The sequence below is a fragment of the Poecilia formosa genome, unplaced genomic scaffold (assembly GCF_000485575.1).
Source record: "Poecilia formosa unplaced genomic scaffold, Poecilia_formosa-5.1.2 Scaffold48, whole genome shotgun sequence".
Taxonomy (NCBI): domain Eukaryota; kingdom Metazoa; phylum Chordata; class Actinopteri; order Cyprinodontiformes; family Poeciliidae; genus Poecilia; species Poecilia formosa.
The window spans coordinates 357,169-380,150 of record NW_006799987.1 but is presented as its reverse complement, the minus strand read 5'-3'; the positions used below and the strand labels follow the sequence as shown (position 1 = coordinate 380,150).

Here is a 22,982-nt window from a genome sequence, read left to right as displayed (position 1 = left end):
TGAGATTCAATGAGTCACCGCTACAAACTCTGTGGAAAGTGCCCACTCTGTTTGGGGAACAATGGCGTCCAGTAAATGCCACTTTCTGAACACAAGAACCGAAAGCGGTGAAATTTACTGCAACATATAAAGCTGAGAGTGAGTTTCTCCCTCACTAAAGAAACGCAGCTCACAGTCCGGTTCTTCTCACCTCTTAGGAGCAAAATAAATTCCTGTAAATTACGTTTTAATTTATTTTTCTTCAGTACTGAAAGTTCTGTTTTGGTAATTTTGTTTGACTTATGCTGCTCAAAAGGCAGAGCTGGTGATTCCTTTAGGTCATCATCACCTCTGAATGGCTCCTTAACCTCACCAGACAGAAACTTTGTTCTTATTCAACTAAAATTAAATCACCAATACCAGTGGTGTGACCCAGTGGTACCAGGCCCGGTTCAGACTGTAAGCCTGTTTGGAACAAACATATCACTGTTTCAGTGAAGACTCCCTCACAAATGGAAACATTAACATTAAAATTTGACTTTTATGGAGGAGATCTGGATTGGACTGTTCAGAAAGAGCCATCTAAGAGTCAGAAATGTTTTGCGTTAATTGCTGTGTCAACGTGGCCGTAGTTTCTGATTGCTGCTGGCTGCTTCACAATTTTTTACTATATTAAACCTAAACTATAAACAATGAGAATGTGTTCTTGAATTATTGCTTGAAAATGGTCTCAAAACAACAATATTATCATATATCGCAATTCTGGGACAATTTATCGTCCAGCACCAGGCCCAACTTGTGGCTCCTAAAACTAGTGCAGGGTTTTCTTCTCCCCAGTGAAACACTGAGGGGGAGAAAAAGATCTTTGCCCTAATTATCAGCACTTCTTCTCTTCTCTTGGCCCAGAATTGCTCCACTTTCCTACATTTACAGTCTTAGTTCCTCCTAGATCTACATTTGCTGAAAATAACTCAGAGGAGGGCAGACTACTAAAAGATTTTACTCAAGTAAGAGCAGATACATCATAATAAAATTACTGAAGTAAAAGTAAAAAGCAAAGCGTAGTAAAAATACTCCTAAAAATAATTTTTCCAAAAAGGTTACTAAGTAAATGTAATTGAGTAAATGTAACCAGTTACTATCCAACTCTGTAAATCAGCAGGCACTGCCCGTTACCTAGCAACCCCAGCAGAGTTCTGCCCGTTACCTAGCAATCTCAGCAGAGTTCTGCCCGTTACCTAGCAACCCCAGCAGAGTTCCGCCCGTTACCTAGCAACCTCAGCAGAGTTCTGCCCTACCCATCAACCACAACAAAACTCTAGCAGGTTTGGTCAGCTGGTTTAACCGCTGTATGCACTGTACAATGGCTGCTGGAAAAGAAGAGTGTTTTGTTGTTGACTTACCATCCAAAAAGTAAAAGTAAAAAGTACAGTATAGTAAAATTACTCTTAAAAGTATATGTAATACTGGCAGGGGAGAGAGTGGCGGTACTTCAAGGGCTTTCCTGTGATAAAATGAAGACGCTCTGCAAACAGCAGCACAAAGCTACTGAAGGTCAAGCAACAGCATAAAATCAACCAAGTGGAAGATCTCCAACTACATGTTTGGCTGCCAGCCGTGATGTTTTTATCTCTGTGAAAAATGTCCCCTCACTTCCCGCCTTCCTCTGACAGCTGAAGGGATTTTGCAGCTGGTTTCTTTCAGCCGATGGTGAAAAGCTCGCTCTGACAGAAACAAGAACTCTGCCTTCACTTAATTTCATTTAGCCTGTCAGAGCAATCCGGCCGCTTGACATATATCTGTTTTTAAGCTTAGATATATGTCAGTATGGACTTCAATACAATGAAGTACGGCGTAAAAGATAGAAAAAAAAACAGTTTTCAGTCAAATTTTATGGAAACTTTGTTTTGAAACTAAATTTATTTGCTTTATCATGCTACAAAATAGCACTCCATGTGTGAAAAACACGTAGTACTGCCCCTTTAAGAAGACCTGGAGTTATTTTGATCTACCTGGAAACTCTGGTTTCTTGTAGAGAACGCATAAAGAAATGAGGTGTAATTTTCATTTTTCCCCTCAGGGCATGTTTTCGAAAAGTGGAAACAATTAGAGGCTTATGATGGATGATTATTTATCCTCCTGTTCTCCACCTACTGGGTGGCGTCGCTAGCTAGCGTGTCGAAACTGGTTCGTTCCCAGTCTCTAGTGAAGACTTTCTGGTTTCCAGCTGGGATCTGCGTCTGCTGGTGATGGGATGTCTGGACGCATCGACGGGCTCTGCCATGGCGATGGCGCTGCTTGCTTTGTTCGGAGGACAGACGTGGCTTTGTGCCGAGGGTCGTTTTCTTGTTTTCATAGGAGGAGGACATGGTGGAGCTGAAGGTTTTATTCGCTCCATCAATCCGTCACATTCTCTCCCATTCCAGCCTCTCATAACTGAGGCCTCCTTCCTGTTTCGCCGTTATTATTTTCTGCCTCTAATCTTTTTTTACCCCTCCTCTTCCTCTCCTGTCGCTGTCGGCATCTGATGATCCATCTCCCTATTTCATCCCTCAATCCACTTCTTCATTACTCTATGCTACTTCCTCTTCCATCTCTCTTCTCACCCCCCTCCCTCTCTCTCTTTCTCTTTTCCTCTCGTTCCTCTGCATGAATAGCTGGGATGCTTTTGTAGATGGTTTCCATGGAGACGGGCCGTTTGAGAAAGTTGTCCGTTTGCTGTAAACCAGAGAGACACCATGTTATCTGGCCCTCTCCGTCACAGAGACCCAGCCTGACAGTAAAACCCTCAGTAGAAATTGGGGGTGCAAGTTATCAATTAATGAGTTAACATAAAGTTGATGGAAGCAGCCATTTTGTTAATAAAAAAAAAAAAAAAAAAAAAAAAACCTGAGCTTTCTCTTGTATCAAGGGGATCTTTCTATAACATTTCCTTCATCTTTTATATGACTGGACAACATGACCAAAATACGTATCATGATATAAGTGTTTCATATCAGCTGATATCAGTAATTATTGATTAGTTTTTTGTTTTAAATATCTAAAAAAACGGCCAAACTTATGATTCTGTTTTCTCCACAATTTTATTTTCAAGGAGTAACTGCTGCTGCGCCAGTTACAGCTGCAGCAGGCTGTTGCTAAGTAACCAAAGAATGAATGAGTTGCTAGGTAACCAAAGAGTGAGTAAGTCAGTTGATTCCACCGACTTTGCTTCAAGTCTTTCCTCTGCCTCGATTGGGGTTCAGTGAAATTACTGAATATTCTATCAGAGATATTATTTATTGATATTGATCACAGGTCAACTGTTATATATTTTATTGATTTATTATCCAGTCTTGCTGTGATTTTGTGACAATACTTTTGGCTCTCATTGCCCAGCAATTCTAAAAATTGATTCATAAACGCCGGCGGCTATTATTACTTCCATAAAAACACAGCAAAGTCAGTTTGTTTGTTTCAAAGTCTGGTTTGTTCGGGTCGGTGTGCTTGTGCAGTCAAAGTCTGATTTGTACCAAAAAAGCGAAATCCAGCCCACATAAACCCAGGTCTCAGTTCAGTTGAAGTGAACTCTGATGCGTTTCGAATGTATGTGAACACCAAACGGACCACAGACCACTGCAAAAGGAGGAAACAGACTATAGCACAGGGGATTCTGGGTAAATATTACCAAAACAAACGCGTGAGTGTAGCACTAGAGGGAGAAATTACTCGTGGTCTCTTATCAAAGACAAAAGAGAAATCGTATAACTGTTTAAATCTGACACTACTCCATTTTTGTTTATATTTTGTGAAAAAGGAAGTTGCGCTCATGTCTTCTTCAGAGCTTTTTGTGTAGTTTCCTTCAACGGTTCAATAGGCGAGGAGGGGAAAGTAAACCGCAGCAGCTGAAAATGTAAGAAATGTTGTAATTTTGGTGCCCAATCAAACCGATAGTAGTATGAACGCCAACACAAAGATAACTGGATTATAAAAAACCCCAACTAGAATTGAGTTATTCGAATGTTGTCCAATAACTCATTTCCATCGAGTGGTATGGGTCGGTCCGGTTTGTCTGTTGCCATTGTAAAGGCCGTCCATACAACTGCCACAGGATTCCTGGGTCAGATGTAGATCCATTGGGACAACAAAACGGTCAGGATGGAGCTGCTGGTGTCACACCACACAGTCCAAGGAAAATCATCACCGTTTATGAGAAGAACCAGACATAGTTCTGGTTCTTCAAAAACAAAAACTTTTTTGTTTTTTTCCTAAACAAAAAAGTTTTGGAATCAAAGTAGTTGGATAAATCACATTTGACGTCAAACAGTGAATATCAGTGGGACACAACAAACGCGTCACGTTTGTTGTGTAACTATATGACGCTACGCCTGACCAGTGAGAGTCTAACGGCCGGTGGAAACTCTCCTGAAAATGTGGAGACATAAAATAGCTCACCAAACCAAAACGACATGTTCTTTACCGCTCAGTGGAAACAAGGCAAAAATAGCTGTAGATGAAAAGAATTTAAGACTAAAACATCTCATAAGCAGAGGAACAGCAAAGTGTAAACCTTACAAAAACACATATTTAAGTGTTTGTTTCATAATCTAATTAAAAGAGAGCTTCCTGAGGTTGAGGAAAGCTGAATTTCTTGGCTCTAAACAGATCGTGTCATTAGCATTCTGGTTTTCTTTTCATTTCTACGACTGCAGTTGAAGTCTTTGAACACTTAGCCTTCTAAGAAATGCGTGTCCCTGTGTCTTTCACAGAAAAACCCATTAATTTTTTGCAAGTGTTAGGTCTAAGCGAACAAAAAGCCAGCAGCTTTAGCAATAAATAAATAACTAAAAACACCAGCACTGCCCAGCAGGAGAAGCAGAGCCAGAAATGATCACAGGACAAAGGCTGCTTTTTCTGCAGACTCAAATCTTCACTCAATCTTGTCAGGCTGGCAGCGGCTGCCACCATCTTTCCCTCTGCTGTTTTCTCCTGCGTCAGACAGAAAACACAGAGGCGCTGCTTGTGAACATTCACTCAGAGGCTGACGGTCGACATCAGGATGCCTGCTGCATCCTGCGTTTTATTATCCTTTCGTTTTGACAGCCAGCGGAGCGGGAAGCGGGGCCGAGCCGGAGGAAACAGAGGAGCCATTTCCCTCCACAAACTCCCAACAAAACCTGTCCGCTCTCCTTCACCTCTCAGGGTCATTCACAGCAATCATGGGATTATTTTTCTGCCTACCTGCTTAGATTATTGGGGCAGGCTGGTTTCTATCTGCAGAGCAGCAGGGAGCATGGAGGATGGAAAGAAAATTAGCTTTGAATGTTCGCAGGCAGAGCTGCCAAATATGGGTAAGGGAACATCAAGTGATAGTCAGGAGATGGATCGTGTTTTTGTGTCACGTTTGGGTAAAATACAAACATAGACTCAAGAAAGATGAATTCAGGAGCAATAAATGCCTAATTTATTCCCAGCAACATTAGATTTACTTTAAATTATTAATCCATTTGAAATATCTCACATTTTCTTTAATCAGTCAGATTTCCCAAAAGGTCTGTTCAGAAATTTTGGATTTTTCCCTTTTTTTCCCATGTAGCTGGCAGGCTACAAGCAGCTAGCTGTAAAGCAGCAGACTGCCAGTTAGCTACCCAAAAAAAATATCGCTACCAATTAACCAGCCATCAGCTTGCTTTACTCTAATTTGCTACATTATGAAGAGCAGAACGGTAAAAAAAAAAGCATAAACTTTGTAAAACAACAAGCAGATTTACTTAACCTCTACCACAGTGGTGGACACTGCCAGCTTAATAATTAGCTATGCTAATCCTACAACATTATTCAAGATCAATTTCTGCTAATGCTAAAGCACTACACCAACACAGGCTTAGCAGAAGCTAATGCTAAAGCGCTAACGTCAATTCAACTTATATCTACTTTTAAAAGACTACAGCCATCGAGCACCAGTTTGATTTTGACATAAATATCCTATATCATCCTTAGATATTGTGTTTATGTCTCCTTCTTTCTTATCTTGTTTCTGTGAGGAGAGGAAGTGGAACTGCTACCCAAGCAGTCTTCACCCACTTCAAAATAAGAGCATGAATATAAATATCTAACTACTAATGCTCAACTACAATAGAACATAAACTCATAAATAGGGTAGAAAACAGTTTGCTTCAGGTCTGACATGGAAGCAAGAAGTGACAAAATGGCAAATCATAGATATTAAATGCTAGTGAAAACAGATAATGTTCCCATATTTTGCTGAAATTAGAAGATAAATATAACAAAAATGCTTCAATGTCACACGTTTAATAAAATTTTGTGTTATTATCCCAAAGATTTCATAAAAACAATCACATTTCAGGGCAGATAATAGAGAATCACTGTAAATAAACGGCTGTCAAAGCAATTATGTTCTGGCTGGAAAAGAAACAGGCGTTTAAAAGTTTAACAGCACTCACATTTTTATGGCTAGAGGCTTTTTAAAGCAGAGCTAATTGGCTTAACAGGCAGAAAACAATCTGTTCTCTGAAAATCACCTGGTATTTGAACACAAACTAAACAAAAAAAGCAGCAAAAGTCCAAAGAAACAACTTGAGAAACATTCAGATGGCCTGAAAATCAGCTGAGCAAGACCACAAGCTAACGCTAACAAATATAAACAGTCAGTCTTTATTCAATAAATATTTTGGCCTTATTGTTCCTAACATCCTAGAGATCAAGATGAAAAACAAAAACATAAATAAATGATGTTCAGTTTAAAATCTCAGCTGGATTTGAAAGTATTGGGCATAAGAATGACTTTATTATTGGGATGAAGTGGATTAACTTGTATTTTTTGCACAGAATGAATTTGATTCCATTTAACTGCGTAATGAACTTGATCCGTTTCTGTGTAAAAGTGCATTAAACCGTGAACTGAACTGGATTAAACTGAATAGCAACAAACAACTGAGTCGTCTTCCTCTACAAACCATCAAAGCGAATCCAACCTCGTCACAAAAGGAGAAGCAGAAGAAGTCTGACAGAATAGGAAGAAGAAATGTTTTCTTTAAATGCTTAGAGATAAATTAAATGGAGACCATCAACTCTGTCACCAAATATGATGAAAAGAAAGAGCTGTGTGTCAAAAGAGCTTCTGTTATCTATTCCTGAAACATATTTACAATAATTCAAAATAAACTGAAACATTTGTTTATATCGCCAACAGATTGTTATCCCCAAAAAGTTGGAGAAAAAGCAGAGAAAAAAGTGCTTTTAAATGGTTACTTGTTGCTTTATTTGTCGCTGGTTTTAGGTTATGGTGCAACACATTAAACTTTACGTTTCTGAGCGTGAGGTCTGTGCATTAAAGTAAATCAGCTGTAAAAGCAGCTGCGAAGGCTGAGCCGAGGCAATAAGGAGATAATCCCGCCGAGGGTTTTACCTGCAACTTGTTGCTCGCAAAGACTAAGCAGGTGTAACGATGATAAACTATTTCTTTGTTTCACAGTGAAGATAACTACTTTTGTTTAAGGCTGATGACGAAGAGCTTAACTCTAATACGTTACAAAAAATAATCAGCTGATCTGTACACTGAAGCACAAAATTATGCATACCTCTGAATTTAGATTATTCAATCGAAATGTTTCAGTTGGATAGCAAAATTAGTATCTATATAATCTATATAATCTGTTTCTAATTACATTCAATTTTAAAAATGACAATAAATAAAGGGCAGTCAAACTATTTAGATTCAAGACAAACCACAAAAACTAACTAAAAAACTAAAAAATGTAATCACAATATAAGGATTTTATATCAGTTAACAGAAGTACTGAAACGGTTACTCTGATCATTTGTGATTAATCGATTGTAAGACTAATAATCGACTCGTTTAGTAATTGATTACTCACTAACAGCATTCTGACTCAAAAAAAGACAATTTGCTAAAAGAACAACAAACTCAGAGCAGTAATTAAGATAAAACTGTACAAACACTATATACATTAAGATGAAAACATTCATCTGCAAAGGTAATGTTCTACCTAAATATGAACCTTTTCTACCCAATTATTAATTAGTTAATTGAGAAATAATCAACAAATCAGCACCATCTTGTCACATTTCTGCATTTTAGGAAATAAAATGTTTGTTTTCTTATTCAAAAAACAAACTGAATTATTTTTATGTATTTCTAATATTGTATAAAATAAGCTTAAATGGTTAAATGAATTGTAGTTAACCACAGCCATTTTTTAAATTCAACTAATCGTGAGAATAATCAATTACTAAAATAATTGTTAATTGATAAATGATTACTTATTAGTTTTTCTTTTTATATTGGAAATGCTGCCAAGCTCCTGTCATGACCTTTATTCTCAGTATTAACCTCAAGCTGTTTTTTATTTTTAAGAAGTATTGAGACACAACGGAGAAATTTTAAACTGCTGCTGTGCAGGTTACTCAGTAGGTTGTTGCTAGGCAACCAAAGAACGAATGAGTTGCTAGGTAACGAAAGAGTGAGTGAGGTAGTTGATTCCACCAACATTTCTTAGCTAGCCATAAGAGATGGAGCAGCTAAAGTCTTTCCTCTCCCTACATTTCCCAGAATGCTGTGTGGTTCTGGATTGAACATCCTTTCCGACTTATTTATTATTGATATTGATCATGTGTTGCAATAGATATTATCGATTTACCTAGGATCTAAATCCAGCAGGAGGATTAAATCCACCATTTCTCCTTTACATTTCTGTTTCTACATTGAGGCCCATTTAGCGTCCAACATTCACAGCTTAACTCCATCTGGTCCTGTTTTTAGCTGGAATGTTTGTATTTTTAAAGGGAACACCACAGCTGTGTGTGTTCCTCTCTTGCTGCCGGTACAATCGCCCATTCTTCCCACTCCGTCCACTAAAAGCTCTCCGAGTGAGCAACCTTTTCAGTCCTCCTTTCATCCGAGCACTCTGAGCAACTTGGTGGGAATCCATTTCCCGTTGCCTCGGCTCTCTCCACACATCCACCTCCCCACCTGCCTCCGCCGCCTCCCGGATCCACGTGAGCTGCCGGCCCTCTCAGCCCTCTCTATCCGGGCTTAATCATCCACGTGGGGCGGAGCGGATTACGTTCCTGACATCACCAGGCCAGATGTTTACGACCAAAATAGATGGCCTCACCTTCGACTCAGACAAAGCGTCTGCCCTCGACTTGATTCTGTGTTTATACTTCATCGCCTGCAGATTCAGCCCAGAGTTTCCTCCAGCGGAGAGATCAATAACATGAGCATTAGCATGATTAAATTGCCCGTTGCCTGTCCATTTATTAAAAGCCTGGGTGTGCAGGGTGGGAGGTCCATTTAGTCAGCGAGTAGAGAAGAGTCAGGAGTCGGTTGCTTGAGAAGAAAGAAGGTTTGGGGGAGCAGGGGTTTCCCACCAGAGGTTTTAAACTGGAGCAGCTGGTAGCACCACTACAGGGTTCCCAAAAACCATACCGTAGTAAAACATTATTTGGTAAAAAGTACTGGTCAAGTTATCAATCATTTGATATTGAAAAATTACATAATCAGACAGACCAACATATAAAGTTAAGTGGAAATTTTGGTATTTTAAGGACGACCAAAATGACAATAATTCATATAAGAAACTAAATCAGGAGTGTGTCTGTCTGGTGAATTTTTGGTTTAATATGCGTTTGTTTTTCATTCAGTGGGTAGGAAATCCAAACATTTTACTCAAGCAAGAGTGGAAATACTTCATAAGAAAATTATTCTAGTAAAAGTAAAAAGTATAGCGTAGTTAAAAATACTCCTAAAAGTATTTTCTTCAGAAAACTTGCTAATTAAATGTAACTAGTTACTACCCAACTCTGGTCCTGGGTTTAAAACCCAGCCTGGGATCTTTTTGCATGTTTTGCACGCATGCGCTCTCCACCGCTTCTTCCCACAGTCCAAAAACACAGCAAGCTGTGTTTCCATTGACCATATAATTACACAAATTGAAATTTCAAAGTGAAATTTGCTTAATGAAAACTCGCCAATTTCAAATGTGCAATTACACAACATCTTTGAAAAGCAGAAGTGAAGCCTCCCGCACAACCACCAAGCTGCAGCAAGTTGTTTCTGGATGGTAAGTGAACAACAAAAAACATGGGAATTTTTTCCAGCAGCCATTGCACCATAGAAAACCCGGCAGAGGAAACATGCCGGAGCTCAGCTTGGGTTGCTAGGTAACGGGCTTGGCTTCACCGGGGTTGCTAGGTTACAGTGCAGGACCTGTAGATTGTGACTAAACAGTGGGGAGGTTTTTGAAATGGCTCATTTTCCAGACACCAAAAAAAGACAAAAAATCTTTTTGCCAACCTGTGTGGTGGTTGGATGTTTTTAGAAACAGTTGAGACCCAAATGGAAATATAAAAACGTGCAAAAATTCAAAACTTTTACCACAACCTTTTGAAAACAATCCTTCAAAGAAGAGGCTGGTTAAATGTGTGTTTCATTCAAAGAGACGTTGGAGGTGTTTCTGTTCGGACAAACAGGTCAGCTCTGAAGAATCACCTGAAGCAGCTGTTAATCGGAGCGCAGTCTGTGTTTTCCCACAGGCGCAGACTTTCTCTTTGTTCTGCTCGCTCAGCAGTTTAACCGAGGAGGGGGCAGGGATTAGCGGTAGGAGCGTGTCTCTCCAGCGCCTGCTGGTGAGCAGAGTCTCCTAATCTTTCATGCTGAGAGGAGGCAATTTGGGAGAAGTGACCTGTGCTCACTTCCCTTTCTCGCCCTCCTTTTCCTCTAATTTCCTCGCAGTTCAGCGCAAACAGGTCGCCGCATCCTTCCTTCGATTCCCCACTCCCACTTTCCGGTTTTCCGTTTTGCTGCTGGACTCATCAGCATGCAGCGCCATGCAGATGCTGCTCAGGACCGGGCAGAGTTGTCAATAAAAGAACAGGCGCCGCAGCAAGGCCTCGCTGACGACTCTCTCCGCACTCCATCAGTTAATGAGCAAATAATTGTTGAGCGAGCAGAAAAGAAAATTGGGAAAGTAAGGCGGCAGGAGTGGCAGTGAGGTGAGAAACACAAAGGAGAGGCGACGTAAAGAAGGACGAACTGTTTCTGTGGACAAATATAAAACAGAGGAGTGTGTTGGAAATTTGAGAGGAGGAAAGGAGAGCTGTGGGGGAAACCGAGGTGCTCGGTGGGAGGTGACATTGAGATTCAAGGACAAAGTGGAAACATCCAGAAGGTGGAGGAGCCTCCCTGGAGCAGAGAGAACATTACATTTACTGAACGCAGGGCGACATGATGGAGGCTGAAAGGTTCCTGATCTTTACGCGACAGGAGGGAACTGTGCTACCTCTGTTAAAGAGATAAAAATATTACATTTAGAGGGTTTTCTTGATGCATCCTGCTGAGAAGAGACCCAGAAATCACTGAAGGGAAAATAATGTCCTTCTGGACGGAGGACAGTTTGGCAATCTGGGGGAGAAAAGGAGTGATGATGACAAATGAGCCGACCGGCTCAGAGGGTTTCTGAGGTGGATAAATATATCCCTGATGATGGATGGATGGATGGATGGACAGTTGGGTGAACGGTTGGGTGGATGGACGGTTGGGTAGATAGATGGGTGGACGGTTGGGTGGACGGTTGGGTGGATAGATGGGTGGACGGTTGGATGGACAGTTGGGTGGACGGTTGGGTGGATAGATGGGTGGACGGTTGGGTGGACGGTTGGATTCACGGTTGGGTATATAGATGGGTGGACGGTTGGATGGACGGTTGGGTGGAGAGATGGGTGGATAGATGGATGGACGGTTGGGTGGATAGATGGGCGGACAGTTGGGTGGATGGACAGTTGGATGGATAGATGGGTGGACGGTTGGGTGGAGAGTTGGGTGAATGGACGTTTGGATGGACGGTTGGGTGGATGGACGGTTGGGTGGATAGATGGGTGGACGGTTGGGTGGATAGATGGGTGGACGGTTGGATGGACAGTTGGGTGGACGGTTGGGTGGATGGACGGTTGGGTGGATAGATGGGTGGACGGTTGGGTGGACGGTTGGATTCATGGTTGGGTGGATAGATGGGTGGACGGTTGGATGGACGGTTGGGTGGATAGATGGGTGGATAGATGGATGGACGGTTGGGTGGATAGATGGGCGGACGGTTGGGTGGATGGACGGTTGGATGGATAGATGGGTGGACGGTTGGGTGGACAGTTGGGTGAATGGACGTTTGGATGGACGGTTGGGTGGATGGACAGGTGGGTGGATAGATGGGTGGACGGTTGGATGGACGGTTGGGTGGATAGATGGGTGGACGGTTGGATGGACGGTTGGATGGTACGTCTAGAGTTAGTTTCTGAAGCGACGCCGTCATCATTTCTTGCCGCCGTTTTCTGCTGCTGAAACCTCAGGAGTCTTTGTGAAACTTTCCTAAACCACCCGAAGCATCGATGTCAGTAAATACTCAACCACAATGATTACCGTTTTCCAAAAAGAAAAGAAAAATCAACTCAACTAATATTATGAACTTATTTAAGTGTGACAGAAGAATCTCAGACTGGAAACTCAGTGAAATTCTCATGGGCCAAATTTCCGCCATCTAATTCAATCAAACGTTTGTTTTGCCCTGATTAAAGAATCCCAACTTCACTCTAATGAAATGTAATAATTTGTGTTTGTGTTAAATGATCTCAGTGTCATTTCTGGACTGGCTCTACCTCCTGCAGTCGAAGCGGCACAGTGACTCCTTCCAGTAAAAACGATTCCTCTGTCGCTCCAGCTGAGTTAGCTGCAGCATTCACTGCCTGCCACTCTGCGACAGCCACCCACATTGGTTTTAAACCAATACGCGCTTCGATCGAACAAGCTCCCAGCTTCATATCCCCGCCTCCCAAAGAGCAGCGGAGCGTGAAACACGACACGGAGGCCATCTTTACTGGGGGCAACATGACGGATGTAATGTAGGCTCCCTTATCCATCATTAAGCCCGGGTCTGCCCTCCCTCTGCCTCTCAGCAGGGAGGACAGAAGGGCTTCAATCAGATTAGTGGGGAATATAACTCCACCGAGACACAGCCAGGCTGGAAGCCAATCAGTCACGTCTGCACGGAGAAGACGCAGGCATCCGTCTCAGAGACACTGACTTGGTTTATTCACCTGCTTGACCTTGTCCCTCCCCCTCCTGTTTCTGTTCTCAAAGTCAAACCTTCCTGCAGCTTCCTGCGGCTTCCTGCGTCTTCCTGCAGCTTCCTGCAGCTTCCTGCGACCCGCCGGGGAGGAACGTTATGGTCCTACCGCATCCCAACATTTCCAAAAATAGCAGCATCCAACTCTTAAAGCTGAAAATAATTCAGCCTTTATTTTATTAGGAATTTTAAGATTAAATTATTTTTAACATTTTTAAAAACGTATTAGGAATTTATTTTTCTAACTTCTGATTCTTCATGATTCTGATGATTAATCGATTATTCAATTAATTGGGTATTCTGACGATTAATCAAATTTAAAAATTTACCAGATCAATCGATTATTCTGACAATTAATAATCGATTAATCTGGCGATTAGTTAAGTTCCAAGTACAATACATCTATCAACAATTAAGATTTTTTTAATCTTAAATGCAAAATGTATTTATTTTTGTACAGTTTGAGTGAATTACTGCTCTGAGTGAGTTGTTCTTTCACCAGACAGCCTGTTTTCTAGTTTTTATTCTCCACTTATTGATTAATCGAATACTGAATTAGTTGATTATCTCAATACCCGATTAATCTGCTTAATAATTTCAAACCTAAGCCTTTTGGTTACATTTATCTTTGCCATTCTCACACAGATGAGCATCTGCATCTCTTGTTGAATATATTCCATCTTGTCTGATTTATTTTTGGTGCCATTTCTGTAAAAACGCCACCAGCAGAACCCAGCAGGCACCGAAACGAATACCAACTCACCACGTTACAGAACCGCAGGGACTATTCTGATTCTTCCATCTGAATGTCAAAGTAGCATTTTAGCAAGTTGTGATTCTGTTTTGTTTCTGTCACTTTTAAATTCATTAATGAAATGATTAATTTTCAGAGCTTTTAGTTCTCATTTGAGCTTCAGCAGCAAATTAAATGCAGACAAGCGAGTAGCAGCACGACGGCGTTTATGAAGAGTCGGAAATGTTAACGATCAGGACATCTTATGAGGAGAGCGAGTATTTTGGAGGGGAGTAACGTGGAGGTTGAGGCCGGTCAGGGCGTCTCGCTGCTCGGAAGCCTCTATAATTAGCCCGGCGCTGATCAAATGACTTAATGGGTTTGTGTGAAAACAGCAGACAATTTCAGCTCCGCGCTCCAAGCTGTGCTCATATCTCATCACACTAATGGGATACTCTGGAGAGCTTGATTGCTTTTTATCTCTGATCAAGATGCCTGATAGAGGTGTGCAGCTGCAGCATTCATTAAAAAAAAAAAAAAACGTCCTCATCTTTGGACAAAATTATGCAAAACAGAAAAAAGGGAATAACGACAAAGGACAGCGCTTCCACTCTTCTCCCTGACGAGTCATATCCTGTGGATGTGGAAGAGAGCGGGCTCATAATAACTCCGTTCATATGGTTATTAGTTAGAGCAGCGGTGTCCAAACTGTGGCCTGGGGGCCAGTTTATGACCTCTGGACTGATTTTGTGCGGCCCCCCCAACTACAATTCAAAAATGATACAAGTTTGGCCTGTAGATGCCAAACTGAATTTGTAATCAGGGTAAAAATTGTTGCCAACATAATTTACTGAAAAGTCGACTTTACTTGACCCAAATCAGTTTTCATTCTTTCTTAAACTCGACTAAATATAGCAAACGTTTCAAAAGAAAGTGACCTGCTCTTACCACTGAAAATAAATTTATTCAATAGAGCCCAAAAGAAACTGAAAACTAGATGTCTTTCTTTTTATACAGCAAACACAAAATTAAAGTGGCAGTAAGTTCCTGCCAAAAAAACTCAGAAATTTTGAGAATAATATCAGAAATTTGTTATAAAAAATCCTAATTTTTAAATTAATGCCAGATATTTTCTACAAAAAAAACTTGAAAATTTCTGAATTTTTCTAGAAAATGTCAAAGTTTTCTAGAAAATTTTATAAATTAATCATAAAATTTCTGAGTTTTTGGCAGTAATGTACTCTTTTTCTATCTGCAATGGTCCTGATGCACCGTCATAAATTCATTTTCAAGTTTTGGACATATTGAGCTACTTTTTTTTTTTTTTCTTGGCCTGCGATGACTTTTGAGTCTACAATTTGGCCCACATATAATGGATGTCCAAAGTGTGGCTCAGGGGCCAATTGTGGCCCTTTGGCTGAGTTTGTGCGGCCGCCCAGCTGGACCTTCAAGTGGTATTGAGCCATATTTAGTTTTGTGCAATCTTGGTTAACATCTGCTCTGCACTGCAAAAACACAAAGTCTTACCAAGTATTTTTTATCTAGTTTCTAGTGCAAATATCTTTATCTTTGAATTAAGACAAACTTTTCGCAAGATGAACTCAATTTAAGAAAATAACTCCTGGATATTGGTGAAGTTTTATAGTTCGACTGGTAAATGTCACATCCTGGGCTTGAGTTTTCTTGACGTTCTAGTTTGTTTAGATATTGCTGAATATTTTTAATACTCTCTCCATATTTAACTGTGATTCTATAAGAGAAACTCAACACGTTCGCCTGTAGAGGAAACGATCCTGTGTGTCTGTCAGCGTTTTCTATTTCAAGCAGCTTTAATTTCCCTCAGTCTGAGAAAACTCTTGTTTCTGCTCGTTTCTTCCTCCCTAAATTACACAGCGCACAAAACATGCCGAGCTTATTGCCACTGGGAGGAGATCTGCAGCCTCCTCATCTCGCACCAACACCTATAATTGAACGAAATGTGGCGAACGAAGGAGGAAGCTTCAACGTAATTAGGAAGAAAAGCTCAGCGGAGACATTTCCATCTAGTTTTTTAATGATGCCGTACAAACAGCCGTTGTGTCTGTTTGTCCCACATGAGCCAACCGAGGGGGTCGCCGCGTCCTTGGCCACCTTCTCCTTGAGAAAACGCTGCATCAGGCAGGCTGCTAATGGGCAATAACACATCCTGATCACCGCCAGGAGCAGAAACAGCAGCAGCCGTCGCCTCTCTGGGGGTTTTCAGTTACACTGCAGCGCCTCCATCTTCTGCTGCTCCGACAGAGTCATCACTCCGCCCACGACAGGAATAAAAAGAACAAACAATAATGACCTCCAGGACAGACGGCGGCGCAATGGGGACAATATAGGCCGGGAAAATAGGAGGAAATTTCTGTCCAAAAACTCAGAAAGTTTGAGATTAATCTCAGATATTTTCTAGGAAAAATATTTGAAAATGTTTGAGCTGGAACGTTGAAAACTTGGTAGAAAAAAAAACAGAAAATTTCTGAGTAATCCCAGAAATTTTCAAGAAAAAAGTTTGAAATTTCAAAGATGCAACGGTTGAACATTTTTAACTTTAGAGTTAAAACTGACTTGAAACCAAGTAATGTATTAGATTAACTTCAAACTTTCTGAAAATTTTCTGGCACATTTTTTCCACTTCGGAAACTCAGAAATGTCCTTGTTTTTTCTAAAACACTTCTGAGATTAATCTCAGGAATTTTCTAGAAAAAAACTGGAATTTGAAACTTTTGAAACTAATATTTTTAATAACTCAATTTCTGAATCTTGAAAAAAATGAAGACATTTTTAGCTCACACTGTTGAAAATAAGAACATTTTGAGATTAATCTCAGGAATTTTCCTGAAAACATTCTCAAGTCTCAGAGTTTCAGAAGTTGACATTTTTTACGTTAGAAAATTTCGAATTTTGAAAGTAAGAAATTCCAAAAACTTTTTCTTGGAAATTTGTGAGATTAATTTAAACATTTTCTGAGTTATATTTAGAAGATTTTTGACGTTTGGAGATGTCAAAAGAAAATCTAAACTAAAAACATTTTTAGATTTTTTTTGTAGAAATTTTTAAAAATTAATCTCGAGTTTTTTGGCAGAAATTTGCTCCTCTATATGTACGAATTAAATTCAGTGAAGTTAATCCTACTCAAGTAAGAATAGAGATACTTAATAAAATAAATCGAGTTATTTATTTTATTAAGTCCAGGTGTGGAGCAGCAGCTGCACACCTGGACAAGACGACCAGGTGGGAACAAAGTCCGTTCTGCGCACGTGGCCGACCGAGAGAGGCGGCGGTGCAACCAGCAGCAGAGCAAATATTTTATTGATGGAACGAAAACCTGAAGGAGCCGAAGAGACTCAGAGAAACACTGAGAGCTGAGCTGATGGAGTTTCACCCAGCGACAACAACACACAGAAAACAATAACATCAGGGACTGAAGGAAGGGTTTTCTGGAGGTTAAAGGACATCTGCTGAACGGTGAGCGAGGAAAGAGACGCAGGAAGGCAGCAGGCAACGGATTCTCCAGAGGAAGAAGAGAGGAAAGGAAAAGGAGGCAGGAAACAAAGAAAGAAGACAGGAAACAAAGAAAGGACAAACTCATTGTTAAAAGAGACACAAAAGCTGTTTTGGGCACAGAAAGAAAAAAAAAGAAAATAAACAAGTGAGGAAAGAAAACAAAGATAAGGGGATGAGAGAGGAAGGAAGGATAAGAAGGGTGTAGAGGAGGTAGGACACAGGAAAGGAAGGACAATTTGAAGGAAAAAAATGAAGGATTCAAGGAAGAAACGAAGGAAGGCAGGAATGAAAGAAAATAAAAGAAACAACCCGAGTGAGGACATCAGGGAGACGAAGGACAGAAGGAAGTGAGGACATCGGAGCAGGAAACTCGTCCTGTGAAGGAAGCGTGCTCCATTTTTCAGGAGGCGGCTGAAGCGATGTGCAGCCATGGATGAGCTGATGTGAACCCGCTCACTCCTTCCCCACCGCGCAGCGACTCAGAAGAAGAAGAAACTAAATATGTCATGAGCTGCGAGAAGATTCACAAAACATCCGCAAACACACGCGCGCGCGCGCGCGCACACACACACACACACACACACACACACACACACACACACACACACAGATAAACTAGAGAGATAATTGGAGCCGATGCACAGCTGGGAGACAAAGGCTGCCGTCATGAGAACAAGGACCGCCTGATGAGGCCGCCATCTTTAAACCCTCAGGATGAGGCGAGAGCGCCGGTCGATGAGACGCTGCAGGAGGCGATGTTCGATTTCATCATTAATGCTCCTGACAAGAGTGTTAAGGCGAGGCTACGACGAAAATGACCAGATTACGAGAACAAAGTAGGAGGAATACAAGAATAAAGTCGTATTGCAAGAATTTTGTTGAAATATAACAAAAAATAAGAGAATAAAGTCGTATTACGAAAGTAAAATTATAATATTATGAGAATAAAGCCGTACGAAAATAAAATCAAAATGATACAACTCATAATATCACGAGAAACTAGAAACGTTGTGCAAAAAGTAAAATATGAAATAAGTCAAATTACGAGTTAAGTCGTACAAAAATAAAATCAAAAGGACAACAAATTAATATCATTACATTATATTTGAAATATTAACATTCAACAACTTGTTTAGAGAAGCTTGTCAACTAATAAGCGATTTCTCCTTATTAGAAGATCAATAAGGAATATTCTACTCTATTACAGGAATAAAATAGAAATTGTGCCAGAATAATGTTGCAATATCATAAACAAGTTATTTCAAACATGTAAAAATATATTTTTTGTGTTTTCAGTAAAAACACTCAAGTTTTATAGCAAAAAAAGGCAAAACGTCTCAGCATTTATTTACTAAAACCTCCATAAATTTGCTTCAGTTTCCATCTTTACCCAGATAATCTCCACAAGCGAATCTATGGCTTCTAAAAGTTTGCAGCCTTATTTTTTATCTTTCTGAACAATTTAAATGCTGTTTAATCCAAGAGAGACAAAGAAAATCCAGATTATTTCCTGTTTTATCCTGATTTTCTCTGAAGCAGCTGCTGCGATCCTGAGGGTTTACTGAAGCAGAGTTTGTAATCACTGAGAGAAACTAAATTAGATTTATCTTAAACACAAACTTCAGGTTGGATGAGGCAGAGAGGAGACATAAAAGCAGCCAGATTACAGATTAAAATCAGACATTCCTTCTTGGTGTCGATCGGATCAGGCCGATGTCGGCTGAGTCACCGGTTTGAAGTCGGATCTCCTCCGCTGGGAGTGGAAAACGGGAATGAGAGGGGAGTATCAGGGAGCTGGGATTAGTAGCTTTCTCCTGGCAAATCCATGAGCCGCCTGCGCTTCTTGTTGCTAAGAGGATTCAGAAGAACGACCCAACGACGGGAGCGACGCTTTGGGCTCTAATCTACTGATTCAGGAGGCGGAGAGGCCGATTCTCCGCTGCTGGAGAACAAGCCAAGACCAGGAACAGGAACCCTAAACATGGAGGACAGGGGCGCTCCGATCGCAGATTACCGATCTGAAAAAACCCCACCTGCCAATGTTACGACTTCTCAGGAATAAACTCAAGAAATTATGAGAATAAAACTCGTGTTTAAAGTCATAAACTTATGAGAATAAAGTCATAAAACTGTTGCCATTGATGCACCAAAGCATAACTAACCTCTGACCTTTTGTAAGATTGTATTAAACTAAAAAAAGAAAAAATTCAACTGACTGTTGCAATTCTAGACTGACTACACTGCAAAAACACAAATATCCAAGTAGACTTAAAATAAAACAAAACTAACTCGTACATAATTTTTCTGCAAGATATAGAATCTTGTTTCATGTAAACAATTCCTTAGTATTGATTAAAAAAAGTTCTGTCAGATTATGACTTAAAACATGGGAAAAATGTATCTTCATCAGTAAAATAATCCGACAGTGTCACTAATACTTTTTCATCAATATCAAGGAATTGTTTACTTAAAAAAGCTCCAGTATCTTCCTGAAAAGATACTTGTAAATAATTTTGTTTGTATTTTAGCTGACTTTTAGATCTGGTGATTTTTCACCAAGCCAAGAAAGAAAACCAGTCGATTGATTAGTAAAATGTAACTTTTTAGCTTGATCATCCCTCCAATAGATACAACACATGATGGAACAAAATGTGGTTTTAAATGTTTGCAGATATTATGTTTATATGGAAAAAAAAGCAGCTGGGAGGATTTGTTTTGCAAAACTATTCAGCAGAAAAATGTGATGTTATGTTGCATAAGAGTCAGAAATGTTGGAGCTAATCCTCGGCAGCTTAACTCAGCACAAAATAAAATGTGCTGTCTGCATTAACCGTTCCAAATGTTCTGTCTGGGCCGCTGGAGCCGCATGCCTCAGAGTGATGCAACCGCATGGCTGACACCAGCCTCCATCCCGCAGAGATCCAGCTGCTACAAGAAAGCCAGATTAAACTAAATATCAGTGGTTGTTGCACCGTTTTTTTTTTTTTTTAGATAAAGAAATCAAGCACAGATGCTCACATAGCTGAGCGTTGAAACCTCCAGCTGCAGAAACAAAAGTTCAGGCCGGTCTTCACAGGTAGCAGCCATAACCAAACTGTTTAGGCAGCTAAAGAAGTTGGATCGATCTCGAACCGAAAAGCAGGAACTACAACAGGCCGAAGCTTTACGGAGCAGAAACATCTCTGCAGACAAAAGCTGGATATTTTAACAGCTTTTCTGTGTTTTCACACCTGATAGTTCGGTAGATTCTGGACCAAAGTTGCAACATTTGCTACATTTTCAGCTGCTGAGGTTCGCTTCCACGCTGCACTGAGTCAAACAAACCAAACTAGTTGAAAAAGCTGTTCCCCTCCTCACCTGTGGGGGCGCTGCATCAAAAACCTCATGAGGACACAACATGAAAACCATAAATATCGAAAAGAAAAGAAGACGTATGAGGAGAGAGTTTGAAAATATTAAAAGAAAAGGTTAATTTATTAGATACATTGAATAAGAATGTGGGTAGTAAGCGCATACAAGTCATTATTCAATTTTTAAAGAAAACCAGATTATTTATTTAGTTGGTATAAGTGTGTGTGTGTGTGTGTGTGTGTGCATGTATGATGCGGTGGAGGCAGTAATGCTACTTCATGTTTTTTTCCAACCGCCAAAAACATAAATCTCTGAAGACACCGAGTGCAACTTTCTTCTTCATGAAACGGAAATAAAATGGAGTGGCATCAGATTTTAGCATCTGTTGTATTTGGTAAAAAACCACAAACTGTTTTTCTTCCCAGATTCACACATTTGATTTGGTTGCATCTAATCTGCTTTTGGATTCACCCTTACGTTGCGTTCACACCAGCCCTGCTTAATCCGCTTTAATCTGACTCCAGTTTGTTTGTAGAAAGTCCGATTTGTTTGTGAAGGTTTGAATCTCCAACCTCGGTCTCAGCTCGGTTGAAGTGAACTCTGGTGCAGTTCGAATGCATATGTGAACCCCAGGTGGACTGGAGACCACTCCAAAAGCAGGAAGTGGACTACAACGCAAGGCATTCTGGGTAAATAAAACCAAAACAAACAAACTAGTAGCGCTAGCAGGAGAAATGGCTCATGGTCTTTCACCAAAGACAGAAGAGAAATCCTACAGACGCTAAAATCTGACCCTACTCCATTTTTGTTTACATTTTGTGAAGAAGGAAGTTGCGCTCAGTGTCTTCTTCACTGGTTTTTGATGCAGCGCCACCACAGGCGAGGAGGAGAACTGTTTTTTCAAACAGTTTAGATCGTTTGCAGTGTGAAAGGGAACCAAACCAACTGAAAATGTAGCAACTTTAGTCCCAAGTGAACCAAATCTATTGGACTATCAAGTGTGAAAACAACCTAAAACTTAAATTTGAGCTTTTTTTTTTTTTTTTTTTTTTTTTACATTTGACACAATCAGACATGCAACTTTGTATCCCAAAGTCTCCGAAATATCAGATTTTTTCTCTTTACCATCTCCAACTCTGAGCCGAATGGCTGCCATATCATTAAAAGGAAGGAATGCATAACCTTGGAAAGTAAAAACAAAAGAAAAAAGTCTCATTTTTGATACAATCAAATGAATTTGTATCATACAGCCAACAAGCAACGTGGCTTTTACACCATTTTTCATTTCAGGAGAGTCTGCAGTGTCGACCTGGAGGTTTGTGGCCTTTCTGAAAGCGCAGCAACACGGATTTTATTGTGGATGTAATAATCAGCATCGCTGCCTCCAAACACAATCTTCACCTCCACAGCCTCAAAATGGCTGAGCCGCTAACTTTTCTATTTTTTCGTAGTGGAAGAAGCTTGATAAGCACAGTCTGGAGGAGACATCTTGTTGAAAATGTTTGTCACGTTTGAGCAGAAAAAGGATTGTGTTTGCCCTCGGGTGGGGGCTGTTTGTTGTGGAAATGGCAGCTTTGTTGCACCAAGACACACGTGAAACTCTGCAAGAGTCTGCAGTGATGAGGCAGCAGGAAAACAGGACACTGAGATTTTATTTATTCATCAAGACTGAAAAAAAGTATCTATTTTCCCAACTTGTTACCAGCATCATAACTATTCTATCAGTTGACTATTTTAATTATTTGCTAACAATTTTTGCTTCTTTATTCCACTTGATCATTAAAAGAGGCAAAAATAAATTGAAAACAAGGTTGAATGACTCACTAATGTTAGATTGTAAAGAAATTTGAATATTTCCACTTTTATTTTAAGGGGATTTTGACAAAATCCTCTTAAAAAAATAACATCTCCATGATATTTTACCACAGCAACACGTATCAAAGTTTGAAGGGTCACTAATTAGCATTGAATTAGTGTTTTGATATCCATTACATCACTGCTTTTTCTGTAATTTGACTAAAAAAAAAAGCTACAACTTGCGAGTTTTATAACGTCACACACTCCCAAGTTTAAAATATTCACAAATAAACATTAAGCTGCTTTCCGCCTCAACTTTCACCGCCGTGTGTACATTTTTCCGGTAAAATGTTGATATTTTCCTCGTCTAAATGAGCAGAAAACTAATTTAGCAGAACGTTGCCTCCACAGAGTAGAACAACAATCAGGCAAAATGTGTGGGAAAACCATGGCAC

The 22,982-nt window shown here is 40.2% G+C and overlaps 1 protein-coding gene and 2 long non-coding RNA genes across 6 annotated transcripts in view; 1 reads left to right on the top strand and 2 right to left on the bottom strand.

Moving 5' to 3' along the window:
- aplp2 (amyloid beta (A4) precursor-like protein 2) overlaps positions 1–22,982 on the bottom strand; it is a 79,380-nt gene that overhangs the window by 54,132 nt on the left and 2,266 nt on the right. The window lies entirely within an intron of this gene.
- On the bottom strand, positions 1,407–22,551 carry LOC107836297 (uncharacterized). Its single transcript, XR_001662172.1, has 3 exons — positions 22,538–22,551; positions 10,902–10,907; positions 1,407–3,197 (listed from the first exon to the last, which is right to left on the bottom strand). It is a non-coding gene; the product is annotated as an uncharacterized LOC107836297 (long non-coding RNA).
- LOC107836295 (uncharacterized) lies at positions 12,600–20,371 on the top strand. Its single transcript, XR_001662170.1, has 3 exons — positions 12,600–12,610; positions 14,138–14,141; positions 17,590–20,371. It is a non-coding gene; the product is annotated as an uncharacterized LOC107836295 (long non-coding RNA).